We start from the raw sequence: 9,863 nt of genomic DNA, 5'->3' as shown, positions 1-9,863 counted from the left end.
GTCCTGTCTTTGCAGTCCCATTACCACGCCTTTACCTGGGCGGTGCTGGGAGATCCGGTGCGGAGGAGAGCTTGGTGCTGGATCACCTGGACCCGGGCGCACAGTCGCCGCGGCGCCCTCTCCGATCCCCTGCGGTCCCTAGCGCTCCGCCGACCCTGCACCCAGCGACGCGGGGGAAGAGGAACTGGAGTCCGGGTGGAGCGCAGAGGGCAAGAATGAAGACACAGAGAAGACCCGCCCTTCTGCAAGGCCTCCAGGCCCGGGATTCTCACGGGAGGGGGAAGGGCGGCCCGCTTCCCTCTCGCTGGAGCCCAGTCAACCCCCATTAATATCCCCGCTGCGGTCCCATCACCACGCCTTCATCAACTCACTTCCTGGTCTCAGCTCAGTTGACTCTCAACCCTTGCATTCATTTATTCACGCCACAGACATCACCCGGGGCCCCAAGAGGCCTCAGCCCTGACCCACCAGGTTCTCGAGGAACACCCGGTCCTGAGAGAGCACAGACACCCGAGTCCCATGCAGTCAGGACAGGGCTAGAGGGAGGGACGCAGTCCTGGAAGGCTTCTTGGGGGAGGAGACATTAAAATTGGAGCTTCAGCACGTGAATAGAAGTTCGCTGAGGGTTCCTAAAACCTGCCGTTGACTCCCCAAGCTCCTAGTCTCCCCCACAGACTCAGCACTCTTGCTCGTGTACAGAGAGGCCTCCGTGTTACGGGGTTGGTGAGGAAGTTCCCTGGGTGAAGGGACGTTGAGTCTGGGGCTTGGAGAATGACAGGCAGCGGCAGGCAGAAGCAAAGCCATTTGCAGATTCTAGGCAGAAGGCACAGCAGGAGCAAAGACCCTTGGCCCCCCGCTCCAAGCATGGGCCCTGGGACTGTCGGTTAGCAGGGGAGTGGCTGGAGTGGACATGCTAAGAGGAGGAACTGGTAGTGTGAGTGTGTGTGTGTGTGTGTGTGTGTGTCGGAGGAGCAGAGGACAGGCCGCGAAGCAGACTGAGGAGTGGGACCTTATTCCCAGGGCCATGGGGAGCCAAAGCAGATGTGTGAGCTGGGGAGGGGCATTGCATTCATTTATTCACTCCACAGACATTACAACTGGAGTGAGCCTGGGGACTGGGGCGGGAGTCCAGAGAGGAGACCAGTCTCCCCCAGGGAGAGGTAGCCTGAATCAGACCTGAGGACAGTAACGGTGAGATTGAGGAGGGAGTGGACAGGGCTGGGCTGGGAGAAGGCCTCAGCTTCAGTGGGGTCCTGGCATATCAGGCAGATGGAGTTCAAGTCCACGCTAGCCCCTGACTCGCTGTGCAACCTTAACTGCTCTGTGCCTCAGTTTCCACATCTGTAAAATGGGATAAGTGCGAAGAGCCTTCCAGATTCCGGGAGGCTGCAGTCCACTCCTTCCACTTTCCCCTCTCCTCAGACTCTGCTCTTCCCATTTCCATACTCAGAAGAATTCAGAGACTTTTCAGAAAGGGTTGCAAATTGTTCTTCAACACACCCACCCAAAGTTACTCCAAATAAGAAAATGTAACCACAACTCTGAGACCGTTTGTTTTCACTTATCAGATTGGCAAGAATTCAAAGGTGTGATACACCTGTGCTGGCTGAATGTGGGGAACAGGCAACCCCACACACTGCGGGGGGATATCACAGTGCCGCCCCCAGGAAAGGCACCTGGCCCAGGTCACCAGAAACGTGGACACATGTGCCCACTCACCCAGTAACCCCACCCTGGGGCTCCCGCAAAATATCTACGTTTGCAAAATGTCAGGGGCGTAACCTAATGAAGGCTGAACACAACGCCGTCCGTCCACACTGTGGAATATTACTCAGCCATAAAAAGGAGTGAAGCATTGACATGGACAATGTGGATGAACCTGGAAGACATGCCAAGGAAAAGAAGCCAGACACAGAAGGCCACATGTTGTATGACCTCATTTATGTGAAATGCCCGGAACAGACAGAGGCAAATCCACAGAGACAGAAAGCACATTGTGGCTGCCGGAGTCTGGGGGATTGCGAAATGGCTACTAATGGGGACGAGGTCTCCTTTCGGGTGATGGAAATGTTCTGAAACTACATAGAGGTGATGGCTGTGCAACACGAATGCACTAAAATACCACTGAACTGTTCACTTTAAAATGGTTAAAATGGCCCGGCCGGTGTGGCTGAGTGTCGATCTATGAACCAGGAAGTCACTGGTTTGATTCCCAGTCGGTCAGGGCACATGCCCAGATTGTGGGCTTGATCCCCAGTGTGGGGCATGCAGGATGCAGCTGATCAGCGATTCTCTCTCATCATTGATGTTTCTATCTCTCTCTTCCTTGCCCTTCCTCTCAGAAGGGAGAGAGGAAAAGAGAGAGAAGCACTGGTTTTTGAAACATTTTTTTTTATTGATTTTAGAGAGAAGAAGGGAGAGGGACAGAGAGATAGAAACATCAATAGGCTGCCTCCTGCATGCCCCCTACTGGGGATTGAGCCTGCAACCAGGGCATGTGCCCTGATCAGGAGTTGAACTGTGACTTCCTGGTTCATGGGCGGACACTCAAACACCAAGCCACACCGGCCCGGCAGAAACATTGATTTGTCGTTGCACTTATGTATGCATTCATCGGTTGATTCTTGTATGTGCTTTAACTGGGGATCGAACCCACAACCTTGGTGTATTGGGAAGATGCTCTAATCAACTGAGCTACCCAGCCAGGGCTAGGGTGGCACCTTTTTAATGGGATGATCAAGGAATCCTTATCGAGAAGGATAAAGGAGCTTACTGAGTAAGGAGATGGGGGAAGGGCACCCAATGTATGGAGCAACTTATGCAAAGGCCCTGGGGTGGAAGCTGCCCGGGCGAAAGCAGCTGTCTCCAAGAGAAAATGTTAACTGAAAAAAGCAAATAAAATAATAATAATAAATTTCTAGATTTCATTAGCCTACAGAAACTTTGGATGAAACATGAAAAACAAATACCCATAGTTACCTCTTAGTGGCAGGCAGTTAGGAGGGAGAAGCTCACCATGTACATTTTAATATATTTTATTTTAGGATCCCATCATTTCATTGGAATGCGAATCATAGTCTGCACATTCGATTAAAACATTAAAATTAGCCAGCAAGTACACACAAGACACCCAGGTTTTCAGGACAAGAGGGAAGAGGGGTCCCACCCGGCCAGGGGCAGGTGGGCCGTCTCCCAGACCCCACATCCTGGAAGGAGTGGGTAGCGTCCAACACTGAGGCCTCTTAGAATAAGAGGAAATAAGCAAATGAGGAAGCAGCAGACACTCGGGCTGTGGGGGTGGGGGGCAGGCAGGCCTGGGTCCGGGGAGAGTAGGTCTGGGGGAACTAGAGGTTTGGGGTGTCCTGGAGCTCGGGAGGCGTCGGTCCTGCGGCTTGGGTGTCTGGAAATGCCTCGAATTTGGGGGGGGGTTCTGGCTTCTGGAGCATGTCATAGGTTTACCAGGCTTGGGGTCTAGGCCTCTTGCTGTAGACCCAGCGGGCCATGCCCAGGACTGTGGAAGGGAGGAAACTCAGGCTCCGCTGGCCCCCACCCTGGCGGAGGGGAACTGGAAGCTTCTGGAAGGCACATCTTCATACTCCCTTCCCGACACATACTGAACAGGTCCTGGGCCTGAGTTCCAGGAAGGGCCGGCCCATCCCATCAGCACAGAGAGCTCCAGAGACAGAGAGAGAGAGAGAGAGAGAGAGAGAGAGAGAGAGAGAGAGAGATGAGTTCCCTCAGTTCAGCTACATGAGCCCAACACTCTCTGCCCGGCACCCACCCTAGCTGGGCCCTGCCCCTAGGAGCCCCTAGACTTCCTGGCCCAGCCCCCTTCCTGGCTTCCTGCCAGCTCCATCCTCTCCTAACAGTCTTTGGAAGCCCCACCCCTCTCTCGGAGTCCAGTCCCCCCAGGGGAGGGGTGGGGCAGCTGACACAGCAGCAGCAGAGGCCATTCAGGAGGCTGGCGATCTTCAGGCATCTGCAGGGCTCTGGAGCCAGCAAGTCAGGACAGAAGGCAGGTGTGGTGGCCAAGGGCTGGCCTGGGGCAGTGAAGCCCACAGGTTTACCTGCCACGTGGGTGACCCCAGACCTCTAGGCATTCATTCAGCAAACACGGCCGAGATATGCTTGGCCACTTCCCTGCTGTGTGATCTCCGGCCAGTACCTTAACCTCCCTGTGCCTGGGCTGGCTTTCTTCTCTTAAAATGAGGACAGTCACGACCACTGTGTAGGTGGCTGTGAAAGGCTGGGAGGCAGACATGAATGTGAGCACCAGCCTGGAGCTGGGGACACACGCAACCAATGCACCCGCTGAGGGTCCCGCGGGCTAAAACGATAGTCACGAACACACAAATCTAATTCCGGAGGTCAACCTTGATTTTCAATGAGGAGGAAAGACCTTATTTGAGGTCACATGGCCTTGTTAGTTATAGCAAATTTTGAGAAGCCACTGGATACCTTTGGGAGGGGGGTGGGCAAACAAGAGGTGGCATTGAGGCGACCGTAGTCAAAAGGTGCAGGCCACCTGCCAGATGGCATTTCCCTGCTCTGGCCGCAGGAGGCCATGCGGCCGGCCCACAGGCTCTCCTAGGAGCAGCCCTGAAACAGGTGGAAGGCAGTTCATTATAAACGCCCAGGCTCCTAGTCCTCCCCGGTAAAGCACCTCTGTCTTCCCTGAGGACTCCCTGGAGACCCAGCCTCTGGGGAGCCCACTCAGGACATCTTCAGCTGGGCGCCTTCTCGCCTCACTACGACCTGGGCTCCTGGGGTGACCTCCCAAGTAATTATGCTCTTGAATTCTGGTCACAGGGGCTGCTTTTTGGGGATCCCACATGAAGACAGGGGAAGTGCTGTGAAGGAATACTGCACGGTCTCACTAGAGCGTGGAGTCTGGAGGTGGGTATGTACATTAAGTTGAGTGTAATGATTATCTCACACTGTGTATCAAACATCAAGTTGTACACCTTAATATGTACACATTTTTTCCTTTTGGTACCCTGACCAGGGGTTAAACCCGCAACCTTGGCCTATCAGATGATGCTCTATCCAACTGAGCTACCTAGCCAGGGCTTATATGTGGAATCTAAAAAAGCAAAATAAATTAATAAACAAAACAGAAACAGCCCTAGCCCATTTGGCTCAGTGGTTACAGCATCAGCCTTGGACTGAAGGGTCGCGGGTTTGATTCCGGTCAAAGGCACGTGCCTCAGTTGCAGGCTCGATCCCCGGGCTTGGTCAGGGTGCGTGTAGGAGGCAACCAATCAATGTGTCTCTCTCATATAGATGTTTCTCTCTCTCTTTTTGTCCCTCCCCTCCCTTCCATTCTCTCTAAAAAAAAGTGGAAAAAATATCATCAGGTGAGGATTAACAAAAAACAAACAACCAGAAACAGAACTATAGATATAGAGAACAACTTGATGGTTGTTAAAGGGGAGGGAGTGAGGGGAGAGGGGAATTAAAAAATTAACAATAATCATTTATCTCATGATTAAAAAAAGGAATGCTATACAGCAGTTAGATTTTTTAGAAATATATTTTATTGATTTTTTACAGAGAGGAAGGGAGAGAGATAGAGAGTTAGAAACATCGATGAGAGAGAAACATCGATCAGCTGCCTCCTGCACATCTCCCACTGGGGATGTGCCCACAACCCAGGTACATGCCCCTGACCGGAATCGAACCCGGGACCCTTGAGTCCACAGGCCGACGCTCTATCCACTGAGCCAAACCGGTTTTGGCAGCAGTTAGATTTTTAAAACCTTGTTTACTATATATAAATATATAAGTATTAACATGGAAATATATCATTAAATGTTAATTATAATATATAATTATTATATTTAGTTATAAGTAACGGCATCCAGGCACTGGCTACTTAATTAGTATTAAGTTGTGCAATCTTCACAATAGTCCCTTGAAATTGGAACTATCATTGCCCCCATTTTACAGCAGGGGAAACTGAGGCACGGTGTGTTTGAGTAGCTTGCCCAGGGCCCTACAGTTGCTAAGGGGCAGCCCTGAATCCGTGTGTTGACCATGAGGCTGCATTTGTCTGTGTCCACCTGGAAGGTGTGCAGAGCCATTGCATAACGCACATGGCGCTTGTGGATGCACAGGTGATAGCGGCTGCCTGGGGGTGGGGCTAATAGGGGTATTTAGCTTTATTTGCTAGGTTTGATTCATTGTATTTTTGGCAAGCTTTGTTCGTTTCACAAATATTAACTGAGCGCCTACTGGATGCATGCAGGAAGACTCCTGCCCTTGGGGAGCTGACATTCCAGTGAGGGAGATGATGAAACTATAAACTGACAAATTCAAAGGAGGTTGGAAAACAGTGTTATTGCGCCCGGCCAGGGTGGCTCAGTGGTTGAGTGTAGACCTATGAACCAGGAGGTCATGATTCGGTTCCTGGTCAGGGCATATGCTCAGGTTGCGGTTGCAGGCTAGATCCCCAGAGGGGGGCGTGCAGGAGGCAGCTGATCAATGATTCTCTCCCATCATTGATGCTTCTATCTCTCTTCCTCTCCCTTCCTTTTTGAAATCAATTTTAAGAAAATAGTGCTGTTGAGAAAAAGAAAAAAAAAAATGACTGTGGGGTATTCTGACAACTAGATGGGGCTATTGGCAGTTTTGAGGGTTTAGTCAAGGAAGGCCTCTTGAGAAAAAAGATAGGACAAAAAAGGAAAAACAAAAAGATTGGAGGAAAGAGCTCAAAATGGGAATAAGGGTGTGTTTTTTGGGGGGGAGAACTGGGTGATCTTTGAAATATTTTTTCTGCTATGAAATTATTCACCTCCTTAATATGTAAACGTTAGATGGAAGCCCACTTGGAGGTGAAATCAGAGAAACCTACTGGGGTCCAAGCCTGAAACTGGGGATCTCAAGAGCTGCTCCGTAGGGGCGCCAGGGACCCTCAGGAATTGGACCTGCGAGTCTCTGCCGCCCTCGTGTGGTCAAGCTCGGGATTGCAGGCGCGGCGGCCCTGGCAGACGTGGAAAACAAGCGGGTTGTGACCAGCTGTGTGGCCCTTGGGCTGAGATCTCTGAGGACACTGGAGGCCTCAGGCCTCAGCACAGAGGAGGCGTTTGTAATTTTTAGTTCAGCAACAGGTATTTACTGAGTGCCTACCTGCTGTGTGCCAAGCCTTGTTCTCAGGGCTAGGGATACAGCATGAAACAAAACATTAGAATTCTCTGCTCATGAAACTCATGAATTACTGGGGACATGAGCAATCAACGTGCAAAAGCAAAATTTTCAGGAAAATCCAACAGAGCAATGTGACCCAGGACATTGGAGGGGCTCTCTGAGGAGATATCCCTGGACCTGAGGCCTGAACGGGGAGAAGCCAGCCAGGGGGAGGGGAAGGGTGTCCCAGACAGGGAAAGCAGTCTGTGCAAAGGCCCTGGGGTGGGAATGAGCTGGGTGCAGGCAACAGGATCATGGACAAAAAATGCCTAGTTTCTGGTGCTTAGGGAGCATCTACTCCCCACTCCTGTTAAGATGGGGGACCCTGGACAGGACAGAAAAATTTTTTCCCCGTGTGCCACACAGAGTGAGAATGCAACCTTAGGGTGCCATGGAAATGCTTTCCTCCACCACAAGAGAGGCCTGGGCTCTGGAGAGAGAGGTGAGGGGGGGCACTGCCACCACACCCCACAGTGGACCTGGTACCTCCACTCTCTGCTATGCATCTTGGGGCAAGTTGCTTCCCTGCTCTGAGCCTATTTTACCTGCAGAACTTTGTCAGCAGCTGCTATAGACTCCCCCACCGCCATCTCTCCCTCCCCTGCGCCTCCCCCCAGGCCTGAGGTTCTCACAAAAATGCCTCCAATATCCCAGAGTGAGTGTCCCAGACCGAGGCAGGGAGCTGGGGGCACTTCAGTGGGTGGAGTGCTGCCTCTGGGTTGCCCACATGACTCCCCTGGTGCCTGTCCAGGCCTCAGTTTCCCCATCTGTAACATGGGGAAGAGAAACGCTGCCTCTCTCATGAGGTGCTGGGCGCACAGGTTCCTAATGATTGGTTTGACTCTGAAGTTCAAGTGCAAGGCAGAGGGGCAGGGGCTTAAGTGTGTGGGCACTGGGAGCCCCGGAAAAGGCCCGGAGCAGGGCAGTGGGCTGGCGGGGCTGCGGTTCAGTCAGCTCTTGCTCAAGTCCACACAGCAGAACAGGGCACAGCCAGGGTTCAAACCCAGGCCCAGGTCCTCCACGGGGGACTCCGCCTCCAGGTGACCAGTCTTGGGCGGAAATTGTGACCTGAGACTCCAGGTAGCTGCTGGTTTTCCAGGAAATCTATGCTGTCTGAACACCCCTCCGCCTGTGCCCCTCCGCCCCTCCACCAGCACCCCTGGCGGGGGGCCCTGCTCCCACTCTGTCCAGGCTGGAACCCCCACCCCACGCCTCAGCACCCTCACCCACCACCCATAGTCACCAGCTGCTGTGGCTTCTTCCTTCCTGGTGTTTGGGTTTTAATTTTTGTGTTGCAGTTAGAAAATTACCCATAATTACAGCTCTGAGAGGAAATGTCTCCTGGTGCAGACCCTGCTCCCAGCTGTGGCCCCCTCCATCGCAGGGCTGAGGAGGGCCGCCAGCCCGGATCCTGGCTCCTTCCAAAGCCTCCCACTGTAATGGGAAGGGGGCTGCTCCCGTCTCCTGTGGAGAGAAAAAACCATTATCAGGAAAACCCCAAATCAGCCTCCCCTACTACTTTTGCAACATATTCACAGCCAGACATCTGGGTCCGCAGGGAGGGCCCATCCTGAGAGAGAGGCAGAGCTGCAAACAGACTACTCGAGGCATTATTTTATCAACAGTGACAAGTCCCATACAGGCTAGTGGAGAACCAGTAATATGGAGGATGTGGCCGGGGAAGGCGAGGAGGGGGAAGGGGAGGAGGGGAAGGGGACAGAAGGGGGGGAAGGGGACAGAGGAGGAACTGCTGGGAGCAAAGGCCAGAGGAAGAGCCAGAATAGGCCAGGCCTGGAGCCAGAGAGAGTTCCAGGCGGCAGGAGCAGCCAGTGCAAGACCTCGGAGGTGGGCCCTCGAAGGGTCTGAGAATGGAAGGGCTGGAAGGAAGTGAAGGGGGGGAGGGAAGGCCCCTCTTCCAGGCAGCCCCCATACCTCAAATCAGAACCTGCTTCGCCCCCCTCCCCCCAGGCACTGCCGCCTGACCCTCCGCGGTGGGGTATGGGGGTTGTTGGTGGTCCCTAGAGACCCAGCTCAGGGCTGCAGTCCCCGCACTCAGCCACACACGGTGGGCCCTAGACTGCGAAGGGGTCGCAGGTCTGGGATCCAGCCTTGACCCTTCACCTCCTTGCTGACGACCCCACTCCCGGGCCCCTTGACCAGGCCCATGGCCCCTGTCTACCTAGGCCTCCCGATCTACCGCTCAGCCTCAAGAAGCTTCTTAAAACCCCGCCCCTAGGCGCTCCACAGCTTCCGGTGGCTTCCTATTTCTTTTAGAACAAACCCTAACCCCTCAGGCTCCTCTGCACCCCCGCCCCCCATCATTCCCCTGCTCCAGCTAAGCCACGCAGCCCTCCTCGCTCTGCCTCCCACACCTGAACTCCGTGCCCACCTCGGGGCTTTTGCACTTGCTGTGACTGCAGTGTGAACATCCTGCTTCCAGACCGTTCAAATCCACTTCCACCCTTATTAAAACATGTGTTTCCCGTGCCCACCCTCGCACGGGTGGGGTGGGGGCTCTTTCTGCAGGTTCTGCTCTTGCAATGCGTGCGCCGTGGTTGGATGTGCGCGCAGCTCCGCTTCCCAGACGCCGCGTGGGGGCCCAGCGCCCGCTGTTCTAGGGCTTTTCCGCCGGCGCCGAGGCTGTGTTTGGAGATCCGTCCCGTTGCCATGAGAACCAC

The 9,863-nt window shown here is 53.7% G+C and overlaps 1 protein-coding gene and 1 long non-coding RNA gene across 2 annotated transcripts in view; both read right to left on the bottom strand.

Moving 5' to 3' along the window:
* Window positions 1-267, bottom strand: part of LRRC25 (leucine rich repeat containing 25) — a 24,949-nt gene extending 24,682 nt beyond the window's left edge. The window contains exon 1 of the mRNA XM_006778375.2: window positions 36-267. The gene's annotated coding sequence lies outside the window, so the exon portion shown is untranslated. The remainder of the gene's footprint in view (window positions 1-35) is intronic.
* A 3,713-nt stretch (window positions 268-3,980) lies between these two features.
* Window positions 3,981-9,810, bottom strand: LOC107181590. The gene is made up of 3 exons (XR_001512250.1): window positions 9,575-9,810; window positions 8,496-8,649; window positions 3,981-4,599 (listed from the first exon to the last, which is right to left on the bottom strand). It is a non-coding gene; the product is annotated as an uncharacterized LOC107181590 (long non-coding RNA).
* Window positions 9,811-9,863: the final 53 nt, after the last annotated feature.

Source organism: Myotis davidii, unplaced genomic scaffold, assembly GCF_000327345.1.
Source record: "Myotis davidii unplaced genomic scaffold, ASM32734v1 scaffold448, whole genome shotgun sequence".
Taxonomy (NCBI): Eukaryota; Metazoa; Chordata; class Mammalia; order Chiroptera; family Vespertilionidae; genus Myotis; species Myotis davidii.
This window is presented reverse-complemented; position numbering and strand designations above follow the sequence as displayed.